The following is a 24,664-nucleotide window of genomic DNA, read 5'->3' as shown; positions in this document are numbered from 1 at the left end:
TGTGGGACATTGCAGCGGATAGATATGATTATATGTATAAAAGCTAAGATCACTTTGTTGAGAACAATGGATGATCAAGCCAACCTTTTACTAAGATTTTCAGGGCTGAACCTGATTAGCATATACAAAGGAGAGAGAGAGACCCCTCCCCTAGGAACAGACACACAGGAGGATAGTTCCTGTCTGGGGGGGTTGGGGGTCAGTTTTGCTGGTGGCCTCAGAGAACAGATGTAATGAAGCTACACTCAGAACAAAGCTCTCAGAAGCATGGCTGGATCATCACCAGGCACCAAAGGCTAAGTATTGAATTCACATGGCTAGATAAGGAAATATAGACAGATTGCTTTCTGGTTTAAATAGGATATTGTAACTTGGTTGTGTGATTGTTGGGTGTTTGTGTGATAGATCTGGGAATCTGTGATGGTAGCTGGGACATTAGACAACCTGTAGCATAGCATTTGTGGTATTTGTTTGCCTATGGTGATTTAAAATAGATTGTACTGGTTAGTTATAATATATATCTTGTTAATCATAAATACCACCATGCAGTTGCGTTTGGGCATGTGCTTGTGGCAGTGGCGGGCTGAGATGTGTGGTTACATTGTGATCTGGTCTTGTGATGAATATGCTCTGGTTATTGAGATACTGAAGTTGTTTGGAATGTGAAAGTGAATAAGATGGTTCTAGGAAGTTGTTTGGAATGTGAAAGTGAATAAGATGGTTCTAGGAAGTTGTTTGGAATGTGAAAGTGAATAAGATGGTTCTAGGAAGTTGGATTGAAATTGTGAAAGGTGATTTAGATGGTTTGGAATTGTAAAATCAGAACATATGCATTGTTCTGAGGCTTGGACATTTTGGAATAAAATGGAGTCTTGTGTCTTCTGCTATGTGATTGTGGTGCTGCCGGGTATTTTCCCCTCCCCCTTTCAACCATGTGGTGCAGTCTTTGGAATCATGGGAGCTTTAATAAAATGGAGTCTAGCTTCTGTCCCATGCGGTATTGTAGGGTTGTGTATATAGGGACTGCCAGTATGGGTAAGGTCAAGTATTTTCTCCACAAAGATTCTCAGCATTGAATAACTGCGCAGCGATTGTTCCTCACATGTGTAAGCTTCGCTGCAATCATATTGTCTGTATTGTTATGGTGAGCCATTTTTCTCTCTCTCTCTTCTCCTCTTTCTCTCATTTTCCCTTAAACGTTATTGTATTGTATTGTATTGTATTTCCTGTGCAGTTATCTGGTTAGTTAGTCTATGTTATATTGGTAGTGTATAATTGTATTGTATTATTCTTTTGCAAGCATACCATCCATAATATATATATAAGGCGTTAGACCCTAAGCCCAGGTATCTGTGTATTTCTTATAGTGTTAAGTACTCTCAGAGCGTCGGTGACGCTCAAACAGCTTTGAAGTTAATAAGGTTACACTGTGTTGCATTTACACTCTACCACTACACAGAGGTTTACAGTATAAGTACATTCCTTAAGGTATAGTTAAGGGAGTACCCTTGCGGTACTTTTTGCGCCAATTGTGTACTGTGTTCTTTAACCTTTAACGTGTTTTTAATAAGATAAATATTTAGATTTGTTACCATGCACCAGCAGAAAAAACTGACAAACATATATTAAAGTCAGCAATCACACTAGCAGTCAGTCACGTTCTATATTAGTCATATGAGCACATCATCAAATACAAACACTTTTTTTTTTTTAAGTATGTAGGCGAACATTTACTGAATCCTATATAAACAGATCTAACGTACTCAGACGCAATGCGAAGAAAACCACAGTAAATGTACACAGACTCATATGCAATAGGCACTTAACTATTCATACTGAAAAAGTAGAAAGAAATTTAGTGCTGTATAGCCCGTACTCAGTAGAGTGGTATACAGGGAGACTCACCTCGCTTCCAGTGATCGATCAATACGTTAGCGAACGCTGAGTGGATCCAGATGCTACTAGTGTACACTGCCGCTCCAGGAACCTATAGTGAACACAGACGCTCAGTGAACACAGAAGCACCAGTCACACAGCCGCCTATGCTGCGACCGAGTCTCCTCCCGGTAATGTTCAGTGAACACAGACGCAGTGGTCACACAGCCGCCTATGCTGCAACCGGATCTCTCGTGGTAGCGCTCAGTGAACACCGACGCAGTGGACTATGCTGCGACCGAGTCCCCTCTGGTAGCGTCTGAGACGGAAACGAGGAATCAGTTCATGGCGGGAGACTTGGTGGAAACTGGTCATGAACCGAGGGAAAGGGGCAACCAGGACAGCATCTGACTCCCCCTGCTGACATCAACCCTAGGGATCGTGGCCTCATGCTATTCCTGGTGCCTAAGATCCCTAAGGCCTAGCGCTGGAGAACCCGTGGTGGCGGCGCATCAGCTACTGTTTGGTAGTCTCCTCCCAATACAGTGCGGCCGTGTCCGTATTCCATCTACTAAACGGAACCGATGCCTTACCTTCTCTCCGTGCTCCGGGTGCAAAGGGGGGGGTGGGGTGGCCTGACATGCGGGGTGGACTAGCCATGTGCTGGGCGTCCCCTGCATGCTAGAGAAATGGATTGTAGATGTGCTATTTTTAGCACAGCTACGATCAGGTCTGACTCACCCCTCATGACACAATCCTGATTACAAGCAGCCCTGTCCACACTTACACAAGTGGACTGCCTCCCACAAGACAAGGACACCGGTGTCTCAAATACTCTGTGCTGATGATCTGATTATCTTTATTCACTTTTAAATTAGCGACACATAGAAAAGTAATAGATTAATATAAATATATATAGATATAACAAAAGCTGCATTGATCGTTATTAAATACATAGAAATATAATGAATCTTATTTTATTTGTTTATAAACTTGAAGTCCCATGGTGGATTATAATAGTGGTAAAGGTGGCACCACATCTCTACATATAAGCTCAGTGCTGAAGTATGGCATAGAATCACTTCTACAGTAAGTTTGGGGTGAAGGATCTGTGTTCGTCAGTGCATTTGTGGAGAGGTCACTGCAGTGTATTAAAATAAAAAATTAGAAGTGTAAGAAAAGTGAATAATGAAAAAATAATTATGTTTACATGAGGGTCTCAAGCTTGAGCACAGCCCAGAACTCATCACAATTTCAATGGGTTGGGGTCGCGTTACTGCAGTCAGCATCAGACGCCGGGATCCTGTCGCAGAATGCCGGCGGGGGGTGCAACAAATCCCCTTGGGGGCTCGCTGTGTCCACCATGCTGTGGGCTCGGTCACCTGTTGCCACAGGTTCTATTCCCACTCGATGGGTGTCATGGACACCCACGAATGGGAATAGTCCCTTGTAGTCGGCATGCCGACTGTCGGCCTTCTTAGTGTTCGGGATGCAGGGGGAGGTTCTGTGACCGGCGGTCACATAACTACATCCCATTTCAATTGCTGTACTTCTTAAAAGATGGTAAATTAGAGGCACAGCATTAGAGTCCTGACAAGAAGCCATGGGTATGGCAGCCTTGTGATGCAGAATTATTATATTATGTGAGACAGGTAGGCCTGGTCTCCCTGGGAAACTGATAAGAACAGTCAATTTACTCCTAGCTTTCATTGTGAGAGTGCCTGTGATGTCACAGTCAGATCATGAGGCTGGCTGATAAAGTATATAGGAGATATAGGCGATGGCAGGTTAGGCGACTCTTTTACACATGTACCAACAGCAAAAAATATAAATTAGGAAACGATTAATGCCACGCAACACCCTATAGGAACATCTATTTCTGCAACCAATGTGGTAACTAGTGTATGGATTTTTACAATATGGAGTGGCAGCACCCTAATCTAGGAACACATACAGAGAAAAATGTTTAACACATTGGACAGATAGATAGGGAAAAAAAAGTAAGGAAAGCCTATAGGTCCTTCATCTATAACACATGCAAAACACCTGGTTAACGAATGGGAATAATTGAAACCGTTCTTCAGATCCATAGTTAGAAATAAATAGGCCCCATAGAGAGCATTGAACAAGCCAAGAGTCATACTGCCAGCCACACTGTACACATCTACAGTATCTACTCATTCTTTCCAACCTCAGTGATCACTCACAGTTATTTATATAGCACAAGCATATTCCGCAGCGCTTTACAGAAAATATTTGGTCATTTATATTCGTCCCTGCCCCAGAGGAGCTTACAATCTATATTCCCTACCACATGTACATGCACACACTAGGGTTTATTTTGTTGGAAGCCAATTAACCTACCAGTATATTTTTTGATTGTGGGAGGAAACCGGAGTACCCAGAGGAAACGCACACAAGCACAGGGAAAATATACAAACTCCACACAGCTAGGGCCATGGTGGGAATCAAACCCATGACCTCAGTGCTGTGAGGCAGTAATGCTAACCATTACACCATCCGTGCTTCCACACTCTCTTTAGAGAACATTAAAGCAGACAATGTATGGTAGAGGCTCGGCTTGGAGCCAGGTAATTATGGCACACTCCAACATACCATTACCACAAGCAACATCACCAGAAAAGGGGGCCCATGATCTGGCCGTCTCCCTTTATCCACAGGATTGAACACTTTTTTGATGACCCAAATCACTTCAGCTGGTGAGGAGAGTTGCTGCATTAAAAAACAGCCAGCAGCAGGGAGTACTGCATATCAGTCAGTACCTGTAAGTAGAGCTTCACAGCACACATTTCCTAGTTCAGCCACACTCCAATTAACTGATAGCAGGGCAGGCTCTGGGGATACTAAAACTTAATATGCAGAATGATACCTAGTGCCAAATCCCATACGCAGAGCAACACCTGGCGCCAAATACCCCATGGAGAGCCTTATCTGGTGCAACGTCTAATGCTCAGTGCCTTATCTGGTGCAACGACTAATGTTCAGTGCCTTATCTGGTGCAAAGTCTAATGCTCAGTGCCTTATCTGGTGCAACGTCGAATGCTCAGTGCCTTATCTGGTGCAACGACTAATGTTCAGTGCCTTATCTGGTGCAAAGTCTAATGCTCAGTGCCTTATCTGGTGCAATGTCTAATGCTCAGTGCCTTATCTGGTGCAACGTCTAATGTTCAGTGCCTTATCTGGTGCAACGTCTAATGCTCAGTGCCTTATCTGGTGCAACGTCGAATGCTCAGTGCCTTATCTGGTGCAACGACTAATGTTCAGTGCCTTATCTGGTGCAAAGTCTAATGCTCAGTGCCTTATCTGGTGCAATGTCTAATGCTCAGTGCCTTATCTGGTGCAACGTCTAATGTTCAGTGCATTATCTGGTGCAACGTCTAATGCTCAGTGCCTTATCTGGTGCAATGTCTAATGCTCAGTGCCTTATCTGGTGCAATGTCTAATGCTCAGTGCCTTATCTGGTGCAACGTCTAATGTTCAGTGCATTATCTGGTGCCAAGTCTATGTTTAGAGCCATATAGGAGCCATTCATTACAAACAGAGTTAGTCTAAAATTCCCATTACCTTCTATCATCTTGACAGTAAGTGTTATAAGACTTTAATCATCTACATCATGAAACCTTCACAACATTTAATGAATCCATTTTAGCCTAGCAATGTGTGAGCAAGGGGCATTTTGACCTTTAAAATTATTTCCAGATATGTTTTCAGAATTACTTATTTGAAAGTATCCTGTGTGCAAAACATAAAATAAGCTCACCTTACATAACGTAATGTCACAGTGAATAGATCTGGTACACCCCTGCAGCTGACTGACAATGTTCTAAGCCAAGGATGGTCTTGTGGGGTGTGATATAGAAGGTCGACAGTAACTAGGTCGACCACTATCGGTCGACAGTAACTAGGTCAAGGGTCTCTGTGTCGACATGGTGTAGGTTGACAGGTCAAAAGGTCGACATTAGTTTTTTATGGGTTTTTTTGGTGTAATTTTCTCCGTACAGTGACCGGGAACCCCAATTAGTGCACCGTGTCCCCTTTGGGCAAGGTGCCTCGCTTTGCTACCGCTGCGCTCAGCACAGGTTACTATTCGCAATCGTAGTCCACGTGGGTTGTTAAGTATGAAAAAGTTCAAAAAAAGAAAAAAATTGTGAAAAACTCATGTCGGCCTTTTGACCTAGAACATGTCGAACTAGAGACCCTGTCGACTTAGTTACTGTTGACCAATAGTAGTCGACCTAAAGACCGGATCCCGCCTTATGTACTCATGCTGAGTGACATCATAAAGCCTTATTGTGATGTAGTTCAGTCACACACGTATATATACAAGGCTTATAACTGCAGGTATCTTAACTTGCATGTAAATCAAAGTGCAGAGAAGAATAAGTAAATGTGCAGACATAACAGTAGCACATATATGAGGGAATCTATTACGTGATTAGTGCCTAGGTGAACTAAGTGTAATGGTTCCGCTATATAGTATAATGTAATGACTAGAATACCTTCATGTTTATATCACAAACGGGCTTTAGACAGGGGTAGAAACGAATATGATTTTTCATTTAGAGTTAAAAACTTAATAGCATTTGTCTGTGTAAAACTGGAATCACTGAACCCAATTTTCAAGATGCACTTATTGTATATTTGCTCGGTCAAAGCGGTTTGGCATCTCATTAACCTAGCAAATTCTATAACTGGGTTATTTTTCTGCTTCTTTTTCCAACATGATAGCTAGCTTTTATGGTAGGAAAGGATTTTTAGCACAAAAACTTATTAGAGTGTAATGGAACAGTGGGTGAAAATCACCTCCGTATAGAGAAGTAGCTACAGAAAGATATATCTGCAACACCCCCAACCAAGAGGAACAGGTTCATTTAGGAAAAGTGCCTCCTACTGCACTCCTTAAAAAGCCAAGTCTTACAGACTTGGAGCTTCATCCAGCAGAAGAGAACCCCAGCTGGGCCTTCTATGGAGGAAACAGCTGCTAATAAAACAGAACACGTACAGTAGCAGAGGAATAACTGCTACTGAAAGTGACAATCACAGGCTGTGTCTAGTAGGAAGGTATTGCTGGCAGGGGGAGAGAGAGCCGTGTTCAGCTGCAGGTACTAAGAGGGAAAAAACCTCAGTGCATTCTAACAGCATACAAACCGCTGCTATGTGGAAAAAGTACAGTGGAGTCTAGGATGAAAATGGGGAATGATCTGTATTCTCTGCATCCCTGGCTCTGTGGGCAGTCCTTTCTGGATGCCTATGGTGGAGCAATGCACCAAGGTGGTCCACCACCTCACCTGCCCTGATGGTTGCAGGGCAGGTCACACATTCTTAGAACGGCTTCATAAAAAGCAAAAACACTTGTTGGGGCCAATCACTATTTACTCATGCAAATGTTAGGTACTACATAAAGCACTTCAAAATGTATCATCTGTCCGACATCCATGCTGAGAGCCGGAGGCTGCTTAAAGTAGTCTTGCCTAGCAACTTGGAATGCAGTCTGCACCCTAGTTGCTGCCGCATTGCTTGGACCCAGGCGGGTACTGTAAGGCCGGGTGGCCGGAAGAGACGCAGCGTCCCGGTCTCCTGGTAACGACCAGGCAGGAAGTAACAATTATATAGGATATATTTTATTTTATGGAAGCAGGTCTCCTGCTCAACGTTTCAATGAATGGCTCATTTTTGTCAGGACCTGACGAAAATGTTGACGTAAACCCATGATAGAAGCATACTGTGTATTTAAAATCCAAAAGATGCCCGAGAGGAATGCTCAAATTTTTGAAAGTCAGTGTAGGGACTGACCAAATAGCCAGACTGCCATATTCTGCAGCACCTGGGTAGCAGATTTATTTTGTGCAACCCTCTGTGAAATCTGAGAAATCATATTTTTGATAGAGGATAACCATTCCGGCTTCCTTGCTGGAATCTGTGCTAAATCAGTGCAATCCTGATTACATGGAATGGGACCATCTGGAGAGGACAAATCCTCTGCCGCATATGACAGAGAGTCCCTGGACATTGCTATTGGTGACCACAAACACTCCACACACACACACACACACACACACACACACACACACACACACACACACGAGATACAGACAGAGTTTCTCCCCAAGAATGGCAAGAGACACAGAGATTGGAGCCCACCCACACACAGCGCTTTTATACATATGAGACCCCTTATGAGCGCTGTGTACCTTAATAGGTTACACAGCTGTTTTGCAGCCTCCCCCCACCTTCTTCTACATCCCCCTGGTACCGTGAGAAAGCTGGAGATTGCTGTGGAGGGACTTGCTTCTTTCCTGGACAGCGCTGTGCAGGCAGGAAAATGGCACTGACCGCTGCTGGGTCCGCTCTGAGGAGCAGCTCCGGCCCCAAAATGGCGCAGTCTTCCCGCTCTTCATAGGATTATACTGGCCTGATTGATGCTGGCTGAGATCCTGGCACCCCAACAGGTGAGTGACCAGTGTAGGGTGCAGGCGCTGGCTCAGGGCGCCCCTCACAGCGCCGCACAATGTACCGCTGAGCCTCCTGGAGCGCAGTAAATACTGCGCTCCTTACCCCGATACCGCCATCTTCACACCAGCCCCCCGCTTGCTAGGGGGGTCAGTGTCTCACTTGCCACAATCTTCAGCTCTGTAAGGGGGTGGCGGCATGCTGCTGGGGTGAGCGATCACCTGTGATGGGGAATGATCTATCCCCTCAGTGTGCAGTCAGCAGAGACAGTGGCTCAGACCCCGCAGGGCGGACACTGCGACCCCCTAAGTCCCTCGCTGCAGGGAAGCTGTTGCCAGCAGCCTCCCTGTAAAACAATAAACTAAAAAAAAAATAACTTTTACTAAGGAAACTCTGGAGAGCTCCCCTAGCTGTGTCCGGCTCCTCAGGGCACATTTTTTAAACTGAGTCTGGTAGGAGGGGCATAGAGGGAGGAGCCAGCCCACACTCTCAAACTCTTAAAGTACCAATGGCTCCTGGTGGACCCGTCTACTAATGTGGACCCCAGCAAACTCTAGGACGTAAGAGAAACTACATATCCCAGCATGCCCTGACACAGCTTTAGCATTCTCTGACAGCAAAACTGGGTCAGGGCATGCTGGGATATGTAGTTTCACAACAGTTGGTGGGCCGCAATTTGGACATAACCTGGTCTAAGATGTAGTGTCGCGGGAAATAAAAAATATTGCAAAAAAAGACCCTCAGCGATACAGACTCCCACCACGTCATGGCACAAATTGAAGGTCCGTTTAGCATGACTGCAGAAAGGATGTAAGAGGACACATCTGTATAAAGCACAGCAGAACTTGGTATAAAAACCAGCTGTGGCTGCTACATTGTAGCACATCATATAGCAATTCAGAGACCCAGTCGCACACAGATATGCAAGTGTCACATCAAATTAATCAGCCCAGTCTCCTGATGCGTCCTAGCTGCATCACTTTATGTCTAAGACGCATTTTTGGCAAAAAAAAAAAAAAAAAGCCTGACGTTAGCAGAGTCTCACGGTACCTGGTGTGACAAGTGCATATATAAATATACATTTTATATATATATATATATATATATGAACAAATGTTTTTATAGATCAGTGCGCTTATCCAACAATCGGGATTCTCCTCTAAGGGTCAGTCATTAGCAGTTTAAAAAGTCTTAGAAATGTCAATGTCCTCAGTAAAATAATAGGATCATCTAAATCCTATGGGCACACTCCAGAATTCCTGGCGGCAGCTCAGTTCCTCAGTAAATGACCCGGGTATATTCAGTCATTGGAAATTCTATAGTACTAGGAGAGAAGAACAAGCGCCTTATGGTGCAGTAATTTTGTTAATAGTGTATTGTAAATACAACAATTGAAAAGGTCCGTACCAGATAATAACTTGTGTTAGGGCCTTTCGATACCTTATCCAGTAGGTATTCTCCACCAGATAACGCTTATGTTAGGACCTATCGATTCCTTATCCCGTAGGTACTCTCCACCTATATACAGGTTGAGTATCCCATATCCAAATATTCAGAAATACGGAATATTCCGAAATACGGACTTTTTTGACTGAGAGTGAGATAGTGAAATCTTTGTTTTTTGATGGCTCAATGTACACAAACTTTGTTTAATACACAAAGTTATTAAAAATATTGTATTAAATGACCCTCAGGCTGTGTGTATAAGGTGTATAGGAAACATAAATGAATTGTGTGAATGTAGACACACTTTGTTTAATGCACAAAGTTATAAAAAATATTGGCTAAAATTGCCTTCAGGCTGTGTGTATAAGGTGTATATGTAACATAAATGCATTCTGTGCTTAGATTTAGGTCCCATCACCATGATATCTCATTATGGTATGCAATTATTCCAAAATACAGAAAAATCCCATATCCAAAATACCTCTGGTCCCAAGCATTTTGGATAAGGGATACTCAACCTGTATCAGGAAACATAAAGCATCGCCATATAGTGTAGCATCTTAAATATAATGTCTGGGATTCCCACCCCTATAAATCACGCGTACCAAATAAATTCTTTAAACAACACGTGTCAGATAAACCTCTATCCGATAGACCCACGCTGGTCCGTGTAAAGCAATGGCAGATTACCTTGTATAAAAGTAAAAGATATTTTTAATACATTGAAATAAACAAAAAAAGGCTTAGCTTAACGATACAGGTAGGTGGGTAGGTAGGTCGGTCGTTCAGTCAGGTCTTTCAAACTCAACGCGTTTCGCCCATCAGGCTTCCTAACATAAGCGTTATCTGGTGGAGAATACCTACTGGATAAGGTATCGAAAGGCCCTAACACAAGTTATTATCTGGTACGGACCTTTTCAATTGTTGTATTTACAATACACTATTATCAAAATTACTGCACCATAAGGCGCTTGTTCTTCTCTCCTAGTACTATATATAAAGGCAATTACGACAACGAGAAGCTAAATGGATCTACGAATTGGACACCTTAGCACCTCGGGGGCTAAACGAGGCTAATCCACTTAACATTTTTCTCGGATAGGGCTATCACTGATTTATATATTTTTTTCACACATTCCTTTCCTAAACTGTTTTTATAAATTTTCTCTAATGGGATTCAATCATGCATCTCTTAAAGCATGATGATATGTGTATGTGTGTCTTTTGTCTTTTATAATATCCTTTATGTTGGTGACCACCCCGGATCGCTTTTTTGACAGAGTCTATATCACGGGCTCTTAATGTACTACATTATGTCCTGGGAGATATACATCCATATTCTCTACCATATATGCATCCCATTTTCTCCTGGCTGTTGTGATAGATTTCTATCCATAGGGGAGTAAGGGCGGGTCATCCAGATAACATCAGGAGACCATAATGATCTACTACAGAATGTGGTTATGGCAATACTCTACCTGAATAAATAGTTGGATATTATGATACAAATGCTAAGTTTTTATGTGCATTGAATAAACAAATCTATTTGTATTATTGTAATGTATTATCCACCCGGGACCAATATGTAGTACATATGCATATTTTATGCATCCAACATATTGATTTATGAACCTAATGCTGCCTCTATCATCACTTTGTTAGCACGCTGGTGCTATTTTAGTATGTGACAGTGTGCTAATACCTGGCTGCTTAGCAACGGCTGGCAGCCGTCTTATGCAGCACCGTAGCTCCGGTCACGCAGTTGCGCTCCACGATAATGGAACGCATACCGCTTCCGGGTTTGTGACCAACATCCTGGTGTCACGTGTGCGTTCCATTGGCAATGGAACGCACGCTACTTCCGGCATCGCGGCAATTAGCCGCGATAAGCCGCTTTTTGTGGTATATATCTGCTGCATTTATGTTTTCTGGTATCATACCTTGTTGTTGGTATGACACAGTGGATGGTCATTTCTGTTCAATAGTATTAGACACTGCAACATGAACATTGTAGCCACTTCCTGTTGGATGATTGATGGGCGGGGTTTGTGATGTGTCTCTGCTATATAAGTGATCCGGGGTTTGGTGTGTGTCATGGGCTGCTGGGTATGTACCTGTTGTGATTTTACCTGTCTTGAAAAAGGCTCAGATGGAGCCGAAACGTCGACATAATCTGCTGACATGCTGTTGACCGTCTCTATGTGAGACATACCTGTGAGTGGTAATAAATTTTTTCATCAATTAAGGAAGTGGTGAGTGCCTGTATTCTCTTTGGATATATTTTGGACTTCTTTGGAGCCCTTTATGGAGCACCGCCCATGTTGTGGACTGTAGCAGTGAGTGTGGACTTAATGGATATATTGGGAAATGGTTTATGCTATTAACTGTTTCTTTAGTCCAACACCCGCCTAGATTTTCACACAAATAATATTTTTGCTGGTAATCTTTTTTCCCAACAAGCCTCTATGTCACTTTTTTCATCAATATATGGTGATTTTTTAACCATCTTAAATAATAAGATTAATAAGTTTAGAAAAGAAAAAAAAATGTTGGTAATTTTTTCAAGCTATGGTTTGGTCAGTCATTATTGAACTCTAGTGTCGGTCCTTGGTCCATATTTTTGCATTTTTGTGTTTTTTATTATTGGATCAATTTTTGCGGTTGTGTTCACCTGTGTTGTGGTCAGTATGTCAATTGACCCTAATCAAGTGATTGATGAGGCTACCTTTCAGTTAGCACACAGCACCTTTCTTTCTCTGACAGATGATGACGCCGAAAAGGTGCTGTTTGACCATACGGAGTTTGCTAAATTGCCAGATGAGACACCACTAGATTTGTTCCATAAAGTATTAAGAGTAAGAAAGCGGGAAGTGGATCTCACTTTACATGGCCAATTCCTCTCGGACTATTCTAGAAATAAAAAAATCCCGAGAGGATTTCGTGTAAACAACATACCCACCATTGGTCGCAATAGCCCTACGTTTTGCACCAAATGGTGTGGTGTTTTTTTTTTTTCATCATATAAATTTTTTATTTGAAAGTAGAAAAATACAAGTCAATTGCTAGTATATAAACAGTAAACAGGAGGCTGTAAAGCCAGAGTGGTGAGAAGTATAACAAATTTCTCTAAGAGAGCGGTAAAAGGGTGTGGTGCGAATGATAGAGAAGTTGAGTAGGAAACGAAAAACTGGAAACCAAAGGGTCCAGTGCTATGTAGGAGGGAAGAGAATAAGGGAATGGAGCGGTTTCTGTTAAGGGACGTGGGTCCAGGGGTTAGGTGAGAAGAGAAGAAAAGAGAAAGAAGAAAGAAAATAAATAAATAAATAATAATAAAAAATAAAAAAAGGGGGGGGGAATAGGGGGAGGGGCAATAGTTGCGGAGTGGGGTCCTTAATTAATTTAGTCCTGGGAGGGGGTGGTCATGGAATCTGTACCATGGGAGCCAGGTGGAGTGGAACTTTTTAACTGTGTTTTGGCGAAGACTAGTGATGTATTCCATGTTTGCAACAAACCAGATTCTGTTTGTGAGTGCCTGGCTGCTGGGGGCTTCGGGGTTCTTCCATTTACTTGCTATTTGGTATTTTGCTGCGCAAAATATAAAGAGAACCAGGTTTTTGGAGTCTTCAGAGGTGTGGTCGGGCGGAAAGCAGAGGAGGAGGTTCGCGGGCGATAGGGGCGCTGGTAAGTCGATTAATCGTGAGATAAGCTTGCGGACCTTTGCCCAGTATTGAACAATCACCGGGCAGGTCCACCAAACATGATAGAACGTGCCTATGTGACCGCAATTCCTCCAGCAGAGGTTGGATGTGTTAGGGTAGATCCTATGCAGTCGGTCCGGTACTAGGTACCATCTAGTGTATATTTTGTACGAGTTTTCGCGGATGGCCACGCTGATGGAGCATTGTGAAATCGCGGTGCGGATCGTGTCCCAACCCTCGTCCTCTAAGTGACACCCCATATCAGCCTCCCAAGCCAGCTCGTGTGGCTCGAGAGGTGGGGGTGTAGGGCTGAGGATGGTTTTGTAGAGAAGGGAGATGGTGCCTCTACTGGTGGGGTTGTAAATACAGAGCCTCTCGAGAGGTGTGGGGGCCGATAGAGGAAACGTTAACTGTAGGGAGGAGAGGAAGTGGCGAATTTGTAGGTATTGATAGAACAGAGTTAGGCAGGTCGTGTGTAGTTTGTAGGTCAGAGAATGGCTTAATGGAGTGCGTCCCTATGAAGTGATGTATTCTGGTGGCTCCTGCCGAGATCCAGGGGCGGGCCATTTCCCGAGAGAGTCCCGGGGTAAATGCTGGATTGCTCCAGATGGGAGTCAAAGGGGAGGGGTGGTTTGATCATTTTAATTTTTTATTCAGATTCCGCCAGTGTGTAATAGTCAATTCTATTGCGGGTGAGGTGCGGTGGGGTGGGGTGTGTATTTTACTAGAGAGCCAAGGCAAGTGGGAGATAGATGGGAGTCCCGTCAAATCGCTCTCCAAATCGACCCATCTTTTAGTGTGTTTTGGGGAATGCCAGGCAATCATTTGACTTAATCTGGTCGCGTCATAATAGCGTTGGAGAATGGGAAGGCCAAGACCGCCGTTTTGTGAGTGTTTAGCTAAGATATCCCGCCGGATTCTAGGCTTTTTGTGGCCCCAAATAAATTTACAGAAGGAAGACTGGAGATTGTTAAGAGTCCGGGAGGGCACCGCAATTGGAAGTGTCTGGAACAGGTAAAGAAGTTTGGGGAGGACGTTCATTTTTATAGCGTTAATTCGTCCCACCCAAGAGAGAAAGTAAGATTCCCATTGTTGGATATCAGTAAGGATTGATGTGATGAGGGGGGGTAGTTAGCCTTGTAGAGAGAGCTGTAGGATTTGGTGATGGAGATCCCAAGATATTTGAGGGAGCGTCTGCGCCAGGAGAAATTAAAGTTCTTTTGTAGTAGTGATTTAGTTAGTTTGGGGATGTGCAAAGAGAGGGCTTCGGATTTTGTCTGGTTAATCTTATAACCCGAGAGGTTGCCATATGTGGTTAGTTCTTGGAAGAGGTTCGGGAGGGAAATAGTCGGGTTTGTCAAAGTCAGGAGGATGTCGTCGGCGAAGAGAGAGATGGTGTATTGAGTATGATTGACTTGGATTCCCGTGATGTCAGGATTGGACCGGATGCGGTTTGCAAGGGGTTCAATGACGAGTGCGAATATGAGAGGTGATAATGGGCATCCTTGTCTTGTTCCGTTCGAAATTTTGAGGGGATCCGATAGCAAGCCGTTGGAGAGAACCGACGCCGAGGGGTTCTGGTATAGGGCTTGTATGGCTTGAAGGAATCTACCCTGAAGGCCAAAACGTTGTAAAGTCTGTCGCATAAAGGGCCAAGAAACTCTGTCAAAGGCCTTCTCTGCATCTAGGGCAAGAGTCAGGGACGGGATCTTATGGAGATTGATGTGGTCGATAATATCCACGACACGCCTAGTGTTGTCGAGTGCCTGTCTAGATTGGACGAAGCCCACTTGGTCAGGATGTATGAGTGAGGGGAGGATAGGGTTAAGTCTATTAGCTAGTACTTTGGTGAAGATTTTCAAATCCGAGTTTAAAAGTGATATGGGTCTGTAGTTAGAAATAAGCTGGGGGTCTTTATTGGGTTTTGGGATCACGGTGATGACGGCCTTGGTAGTGTGGGGGTGGAAGGGGGACCCATCCAGAATAAGGTTAAATACTGACGTGAGGTGGGGAAGTAATGCAGGTTGAAAAGTTTTATAATATGACATTGGGTAGCCATCCGGGCCCGTGGCTTTAGATGGCTTCTGACTACCGATGGCAAGGGTTATTTCCTCGGGGGTGATGGGTTTGTTAAGGGCCGTGGAAGTGTCGGCGTCTATTCGGGGTAGATCTGAGGAAGCTAAGTATTCTGAAATCGTGGGATGGGTCGGGTCTAATGAAGAGGAGGTGTCTGGTAAATTGTAGAGCTGCTCATAGTACGTCCGAAAAAGAGAGTTAATAGTCTTTGGGTTGTACTGGAGGGAGTTGCACTCGTCTTTAACAGCCGGGATAGCAGTGTGCGCTTTCCGAGCCCTCAATCTGCCGGCCAAGAGCGAATCGGCTTTATTACTTTTTTCGTAGAATTTTTGTTTCAGCCAGCGGAGTGAGTGCTCGGTTTTTTTGGCCAGTAAAGCGTTTAGAGTTGCCCTGGTGGATGTGAGCTTAGATTAAAGAGGTTGCGAGGGTTGTTGCTTATGTAGTGTTTCTAAGTTGTGGACCTCAATTGTGAGGGATGATATTTTTTGTTTGCGATCCCTGTTCCTATATGACGCGTAGTTAATGATGTGTCCCCTAATTACGGCTTTGTGAGCTTCCCAGATTAGTGGGGTGCAGATGGAGTCGGTCATGTTTAAGGAGAAGTAGTCAGCTAGGGCTAGAGTGATTTTTTCCTGAAACTGAGGGATTTTCAAGTGTTTCGTTTAATCTCCAATTGGGGCGAGTTGTCGGGGTGTCAAGGAAGTCAAAGGTGGCGGTGATAATGGAGTGGTCTGACCAAGGGTTAGTGAGAATAGATGAGTCTAGTACGTGTTGAGAGAGCAATGTGCCGCAGTAAAAAAGATCAATTCGAGAGTATGATTGGTGCGGGGTCGAGAAGAAGGTATAGTCTTTGGCTGTTGGGTTGAGAGCACGCCAGACGTCGAAGAGGCCAGATTCGCGGATGTGTTTATTTAAAGAGCGTGAAGACGAGTCTCGATGGGGGCGGGTCTGGCCAGAGGATTTATCTAAGTCGACGTCTGGGACAGTGTTGAAGTCTCCTCCTAGTATTAAGCAACCTTTTCTGATTTTGTTTAGATCTGAGAAGAAAGAATTAAAAAAAGAGGGTTGCCCGGAATTGGGGGCGTAGACGGTGGCTATCGTGCATTCTAAGTGTCCGAGCATGCCTGTCAGAATGATATACCGGCCATCAGAGTCTGTGTGGGTCGATTGTAGTGTAAATGGGATTTTGGAGTGGATCAGGATGGCCACCCCGTTGTGTTTCGATTGGCTTGAGGAATAGAAAGCCGTTGGGTAGCGTTTAGTGGTTAGGGATGGGTGCGATCGGGATTTGAAGTGAGTTTCTTGGATAAGCACGATTCCCGCTTTTAGAGTTTGAAGAGAGCGGAACAAAGATGAGCGTTTCTGGGGGGTATTGAGACCCTTGGTGTTCAAGGACGCCAGGAGCAGGGGCATCTTTTAAGGTGTTAGAAGGGTGCGCAGAGGAGGAAGAGAGGAGAAAGAGGAAGGCGTAGAAGGAGTGAAGAGAGGACGAGAAAATAAACAGTAGGAATGTTAGAAAGAAAATGCAAAAAAGTAATTAAATAAGTACAAAAAAAAAAAAAAAAGTGTGTGTGGGGGGGGGGGGGGGGGGGCGGGGGGGAGGGCGAGTCTGTGTAGGAGTTCCTTACGACCAGCGAGAAGGAATGGGCACAGCGAGTAGGATCAAAGGATCCAAAGTGGAGGAGCGTCGGGGAGCGACAGTACTCCCTCCACGGAGGGGAAGAGGTGTGGGAGCGGGTCTAGGTGCTTGGAAACAACAGTGTGGGTTTGTGTGGTAAGTACAGGGATTGAAGGAACACGTCCCTCCAGTGGTGGTCTGTGTGAAAGAAGTAGTATTAGCTGAGAGGCGAATAAACATTGTGTGAATGGCATGTGAATAAAGGATGGTATGTAAGGTCAAATAACAAGTGCGACAAAAGCAATACTACATTAATACAGAGAAAACAGTTAGATTTTCAAACTGAACATCCTGGTTCCTATTTCCGAGTATAAAGTGTGTGTTAGTTATTAATATGCTGTGTGAAGCAAATATGTGGGCGGGCCCAAGGAGGTAGCTTTAGCCGTGGGACTTCAAGTAGCGGGGTTAGTAAAGTGGGCTAAAGAAAGGTAAGGGCGGGCAATATACAATAGGTGTATGGAACAATCAGGGTGCGAAACTAAAACAGATAAAGTAGTCAACAAGAGTATTGTAGCAATATAACAAATGGAGTGTCCATGTAGTTGTAGGTGTCGAGGCGATCAGGGTGGGCGGGGGTTGGAGCCTTGCTCGACGAGTGGATCTGAGTCCTCCAGGTGTGATAGGAAGTCGCCCCCTTCCCTTGGATCTTTAATGACGATTGTTTTTCCATTATAGTCGACCAAGAGTTTAAAGGGGAATCCCCAGCGGTAGCGGATACCTCGTGTGCGGAGAGCGGAAGTTAAATCTCTGAGTTCTCTCCTTTTAAGTATGGTGGATGGGGCCAAGTCCTGGAAGAATTGTAATTTGACGTCCTCAAACATTATGTGTGGTTTGCCCCGGGTCGGGAGAAGGACCATCTCTTTATCTTTGAAGTTGAGAAATCGCATGATGACGTCTCTCGGGGGTTCGCCCTCGCGGGGCCTAGGTCGGAGGGCCCTGTGAGCCCTTTCCAGAGGCAGTTCTCGAGAACCTGCATTTGGTGAAAGGGTGGAAAACAGTCGTTGGAGGTATGTTTCAAGGGCCGCCGGGAGGACGGACTCTGGAATGTTGCGAATTCTGAGATTGTTTCTCCTTTCGAGATTTTCCAAGTCCTCGTTCTTGGCCCGGAGCTCCGTGATATCTTGGATGAGGTGGTCTATATCTCTGACCGTCTCAATGTGGTCTTTCTGTAGAACGTCTTGTCTGGCTTCTAGTTTGGAAGTTCTGGAGGACAGGGATGAGATATCCGACCTAATAGAGGTAACTGCTCTGTCGAGTTTGGTTTCCAATGATTCTTTAAAGTACATTATGAGCGACTTCAGAGCCATGATGTCCTCTTTGGTCGATGGGACGGGTGAGGGTGATGGGTCGTCTCCACCTGAAGCAGATAGGCTGGGAGAGGGAGGGCCTGAGGGTAGGGAGGGCTTATCGCTCTTGTCGGTTTTGGTGAAATGTTGGGAAATATCTGTACCCGCACGTCTTCTTGTGTTCGGGTTGGGTTTGGACATGTTTGTACCTTGGTAGACGGGTTTGGGGATGAAGGGATCACACAAGGCTTTGAGGTAGGTGGGTAGAGTGGGACTAGAAAGTTGCCAGAGAGGGAACAACTGGAGGGCTGAGTTATGGTGCAATCAGTGGAACATGAGAACTGGTGGGCGTCTTAGAGAGTTGAAGAATGCCCAGTCGTTGCCGTGGGTGTGTGTGCTAGTCGCCACGTATTTGGAGTGGAGACGTAACTTTCATATGGCTTTGGTAGCGACGAGGGTCTGGGTGTATGTAAGATGAGGTCCAAGGGTTATGGGCTGTTCGTCACACTCGCAGCGTCGGGTGGTCGCCGATAGATCAGAGATAGCTCTCTGCAGTCGTATTGTGCAGTCGTGTATTGTAGACAAGTAGGTGCGACAGAGAGGGAGGCAGGTACGGTGCAGGAGAGTGTGACGGTATCGCTCGGGAGGGAAGGCCCAGGCTGAAGGGGTGGTGCGTCACCGGCCAGGAGTCACCGCGAGGGGGGCCGGATGTGGGAGTATAGCAGCAGCAGCAGAGCTTCGAAGTCGTGGAGAGGGACCAGCGAGCCCCTGATTAACGTGTTCGGAGCCTCTGAATAGTTGGGGGGGTGAGGAGAGTCGTGGCAGCTGCGGGCGGCAATCAGCTTCACTGGTGGCGGGTGCGTTGGAGGAACAGTCCGGGGGACCCCAGGTCACAGGTTAGTTTAAGGCGAACAAACGGGCCCCGGCGGTACCTCCGGCGGGCCGCCCCGAAATATAGACTCTGGGCTGCGTGGGGGAGGCAGGCCGCAACCCGCAGAGAGGCCTAGTGTCTCTCTCGGCTCCGCGGGCTCCGCGCTCCAGGGTGCACAGGACGGGGAGCAGGTTAATAGAATTTATTAGTAGTGCCAATCAAAAGATGGCCGCCGGCCGGCAGATGGAGCCGTGCTGTCCCGCGGCTCCCCACTGTGTTCGCTGCCGCTGGTGCGAGGGGTCAGTGTCACGGGAGCGTCGGGAGCGCAGCGCCGGGTCCAGGCACCCCGAGGAAGCTCCCCAGCGTCAGCCCCAGCACCAGAGCGCTCGGCGGCGCCAGTCGGAATATGGCCGCCGCCGCCCACCGCAGCACTCACCACGCACAGCCTCAGCAGTCCCCGGTCGACTCCTCGGCTGGCCGGATGATGACCCCTGCGGCAGAGGGCGACGTCTGAGAGGGGGGAGGCAATCCGCGATGCGAGGCGGGCCGTCCCGGATCCAGCAGGCCGATCGTTCCAGCGGCCTGTCCCCGAAATCGAGGTCCCGGTCTCAGCACCGGAGGTAGGCCGCAATCCGCAGGGGCGAAGCAGGGCCCCCACGACTCCGCAGCACTCGCCTCCCGGCACCGGACAGGTCAGCAGTTTCAGATGTGTGGGTAGGGAGCAGCCGGGTGTTTTGTTGTTAGGTCTGGGCACATATAAAAGGAGATTCAGCCCGGAGCTCCAGTGAATCCCAGCTTTCCCTGATGCCGGCTAGGCCACGCCCCAATGGTGTGGTGTTTTAAATAAATGTTCGCTTGACCTCATTCTCCTCGTTATTGAGGAGGTGGGGGTGGAATTAAAACAAGTGCGAGAGGACTTGGCCAGGTTTAATTCTGTGCATTTATCTACACTGGTGACTAATACTGCTGACAAATGGGTCGATCGCTTGGCTGAACAAGTTAATACTTACCAACAAGATCTCATTACGTTTAAACGTAAAAAACTGGTTACTGTAAATGGCGATTACACTAACAACCAGGTTTACAGGTGGCTGAGAGGTGAATCTAGAGGTTTTTCAGGCAGACGACAGCGCCTACATAATAGAAGCAGATATCCGGGCCCCTTGGATAATTCCTCATCTCAATCCAATTCTGAGAGTGAGGTGGTTGATAATAGACCCCCCTCTGGGGCTTTTTTAGGGAGAAACGCCCGGAACGATACAAATCCCAACAGAAACATAGAACGAGGTTCCCCTCGAGGAGGGGTGGCCACAAGGCGAAGGGGGCGCCCAAGGAAATATCAGTAGACGCGGTCTTCAACTTGTCAACCTATAAACTTTCGGCTGTAGAAACAGAGATTTTAGCCCTAGGTCTTTCATTTGTTCCCACTGTCCCGCATAATAGATTTGGGTGGGCTGTGAATCATTATAAATTTGGGAGAAAGCTTAGGTTGCAAGAGTTTTTTTCCAATAAGACCAACGAAGTGACTCAAGTCACTGGATTGGCTAGACCAAGTGATTTTGATCCTGAGTCTACCAATCCAAGTATCCGCACATTCCTTCGGTTAACTGATAGTGAAATGCATGCCAGGACTGCACCACCGCGGTACAATAACCTTTCTCCGGCACAGAGAGATGCATTGAGGAGTTTGATTAATAATGAACAGATAGTTGTTCGACAAGCTGACAAGGGTGGTGCCGTGGTGGTGCAGGACTGGTGCAAATATAATGCGGAAATACTTAGGTAATTGGCTGACTCTACGGTTTATGTTAAGTGTAGGGGCAACCCTATGCTGCAAATAAAAAAATTAGTTGATACTACGATCAATCAAGCGCTGGTGTGTGGATGGTTGGACCATAAAATAGCTGGCTACCTAACTGTGGATAGTCCTGTGTGTCCAATCATCTACACATTACCGAAAATACACAAATCGATGAGTGACCCCCCCAGTCGTCCGATTATTTCGGCGATGGGCTCTGTTTTACAGCCATTAGCAATCTTTATTGATTCCTTTCTCCAACCACTTGTAACCACGATGCCCAGCTACATTAGGGACACTGCGGACCTGCTTGACAAAATTGATTCACTAGGCCTAATACCTGATGATGCGTGGTTAATAACTATGGACATCCAGTCCTTATATACAGTCATTCCGCACACAGAAGGCCTTGAGGCTATGCGTGATGCCTTAATAGTGGGATCACACGAGGGCCCTCCATCCGAATTTTTACTTGATCTTGCGGGCATAGTATTGAAAAAGAATCACTTTGCCTATGGGAATGACTTTTACATTCAATGCAGTGGCACTGCGATGGGGTCAAATTTGGCCCCATCGTATGCCAATCTGTATATGCATAAATATGAATCTAACAACATCATACCTAGGTTTGGGTCAAAGTGTTTACTTTTTGCCCGCTACATTGACGATGTTTTTATTATTTGGCTAGGGACCGACACTGAGTTCTATGAGATGATTGACTACCTCCATAGTTTGGATAGCCCTATCCGTTTTACCTATCACATTAGTTGTGATAAGGTACATTTTTTAGATGTGACTCTTTTCCGATACAAAGGAAGACTTGCCTCGACCCTCTTTAGAAAGGAGACTGATAGAAACACACTCCTCCATGCCTCCAGTCACCACCCTGTTCATCTTAAAGAGAGCCTACCGATCTCGCAGTTCATGCGTGTGCTACGCAACAATACCACACATGATGATACGGAGTCACAGATTGAGGCGATGGCAGAGAGATTCTACGAACGTGGCTACACGAAGAAAACTGTTGCAAGATGCCTCGATAAAGCTAGGTACAGGCACTCCCACTCCAACAGCCATGGTGCTAAAGGACTTGCTAACAGAATGATATTTGCATCTACATACGACGTTGCTTCGTCACAGTCTGAGAAAGTGCTGCGTAAGCATTGGCCGATTGTGGCCTCTGACCCAGTGTTCAAAGGGTTAAACTTGCAGCCGCCACTCTGTGCCTACAGACGCGGCAAGAATCTTCGACAAATGTTAATGCGCCCGACTCTACAGCCATCAGCCACCAATAAGTCCTGGTTTCCGGACACCAAGAAGGGTTGCTATCGGTGCCCCAATTGCACTACGTGCCGATCAATGATGACTGGGGCGAGTTTCGCACATCCACATAGTGGTCAGCAGATTAAGATCCGCTATCGGTTACATTGTACCATGGATCATGTAATCTATATTATTGTCTGTCCCTGCGGATACTATTATGTTGGCATGACAACACGAAACTTTCGAGACAGGATGGCCAACCATCGCACATCAATTAGAGCTGCATTGATCTCTAAGGTATCTGACAAACCGGTGGCACAACACTTCGCAACTAGAGGGCATTCAATATCTAGCCTGAAGTGCATGTTAATAGATCACGTACCGAGACCCTCACGTGGTGGTGACTGGGAAAGGCAATTACGACAACGAGAAGCTAAATGTATCTACGAATTGGACACCTTAGCACCTCGGGGGCTAAACGAGGCTAATCCACTTAACATTTTTCTCGGATAGGGCTATCACTGATTTATATATTTTTTTCACACATTCCTTTCCTAAACTGTTTTTATAAATTTTCTCTAATGGGATTCAATCATGTATCTCTTAAAGCATGATGATATGTGTATGTGTGTCTTTTGTCTTTTATAATATCCTTTATGTTGGTGACCACCCCAGATCGCTTTTTTGACAGAGGCTATATCACGGGCTCTTAATGTACTACATTATGTCCTGGGAGATATACATCCATATTCTCTACCATATATGCATTCCATTTTCTCCTGGCTGTTGTGATAGATTTCTATCCATAGGGGAGTAAGGGCGGGTCATCCAGATAACATCAGGAGACCATAATGATCTACTACAGAATGTGGTTATGGCAATACTCTACCTGAATAAATAGTTGGATATTATGATACAAATGCTAAGTTTTTATGTGCATTGAATAAACAAATCTATTTGTATTATTGTAATGTATTATCCACCCGGGACCAATATGTAGTACATATGCATATTTTATGCATCCAACATATTGATTTATGAACCTAATGCTGCCTCTATCATCACTTTGTTAGCACGCTGGTGCTATTTTAGTATGTGACAGTGTGCTAATACCTGGCTGCTTAGCAACGGCTGGCAGCCGTCTTATGCAGCACCGTAGCTCCGGTCACGCGGTTGCGCTCCACGATAATGGAACGCATACCGCTTCCGGGTTTGTGATCAACATCCTGGTGTCACGTGTGCGTTCCATTGGCAATGGAACGCACGCTACTTCCGGCATCGCGGCAATTAGCCGCGATAAGCCGCTTTTTGTGGTATATATCTGCTGCATTTGTGTTTTCTGGTATCATACCTTGTTGTTGGTATGACACAGTGGATGGTCATTTCTGTTCAATAGTATTAGACACTGCAATATGAACATTGTAGCCACTTCTTGTTGGATGATTGATGGGCGGGGTTTGTGATGTGTCTCTGCTATATAAGTGATCCGGGGTTTTTTTGTGTGTCATGGGCTGCTGGGTATGTACCTGTTGTGATTTTACCCGTCTTGAAAAAGGCTCAGATGGAGCCGAAACGTCGACATAATCTGTTGACATGCTGTTGACCGTCTCTATGTGAGACATACCTGTGAGTGGTAATAAATTTTTTCATCAATTAAGGAAGTGGTGAGTGCCTGTATTCTCTTTGGATATATATATATATATATATATATATATATATGAGAGAAGCAGGGGGGATGAGGGATATGTAGCGACCACGGTATCAAAATAATTTCAATTGCCAATGGTAACAATAAAAATTCTATTTATTATTGAACATAAAAGACACATGAAAAAATGGGACAACAATAAAAACACAGCTGAACTAAAAGCACTAAATGAAAGTATAAACTACAGTAAAAGTGAATAAAATCAAATTTTCCTTATCTTAGAATGAGGTAGGTACAGATCAACCAACGCGTTTCGTCTAATGAGACTTCTTCAAGGGGTAGGGACAGAATGAGTCTGACTATCAATTTATAGCCATAGTACTTGGTGGGAGGGTTATCTATCATTTACTTTAAAATCATTAGCAAATGCAGGTTAGACATTGCCAGGTTATTAGGAGTTAAATGCAAAATTACTTCAGGAGCGTTTATACAGTCAATTGGCGGTACTTCCGCCACACTTCCGGGTGCGGTGGACACAGTGTGTCACTTCCGCC

General features: G+C 45.2%; 1 protein-coding gene across 4 annotated transcripts in view; it reads right to left on the bottom strand.

Moving 5' to 3' along the window:
• Positions 1-24,664, bottom strand: part of TBC1D19 (TBC1 domain family member 19) — a 503,848-nt gene that overhangs the window by 202,978 nt on the left and 276,206 nt on the right. The gene's annotated exons all lie outside the window — the stretch shown is intronic.

The sequence above is a fragment of the Pseudophryne corroboree genome, chromosome 1 (assembly GCF_028390025.1).
Source record: "Pseudophryne corroboree isolate aPseCor3 chromosome 1, aPseCor3.hap2, whole genome shotgun sequence".
Classification (NCBI taxonomy): domain Eukaryota; kingdom Metazoa; phylum Chordata; class Amphibia; order Anura; family Myobatrachidae; genus Pseudophryne; species Pseudophryne corroboree.
The sequence above is the reverse complement of the archived record's forward strand: the minus strand, read 5'-3'. Positions and strand labels throughout refer to the sequence as shown.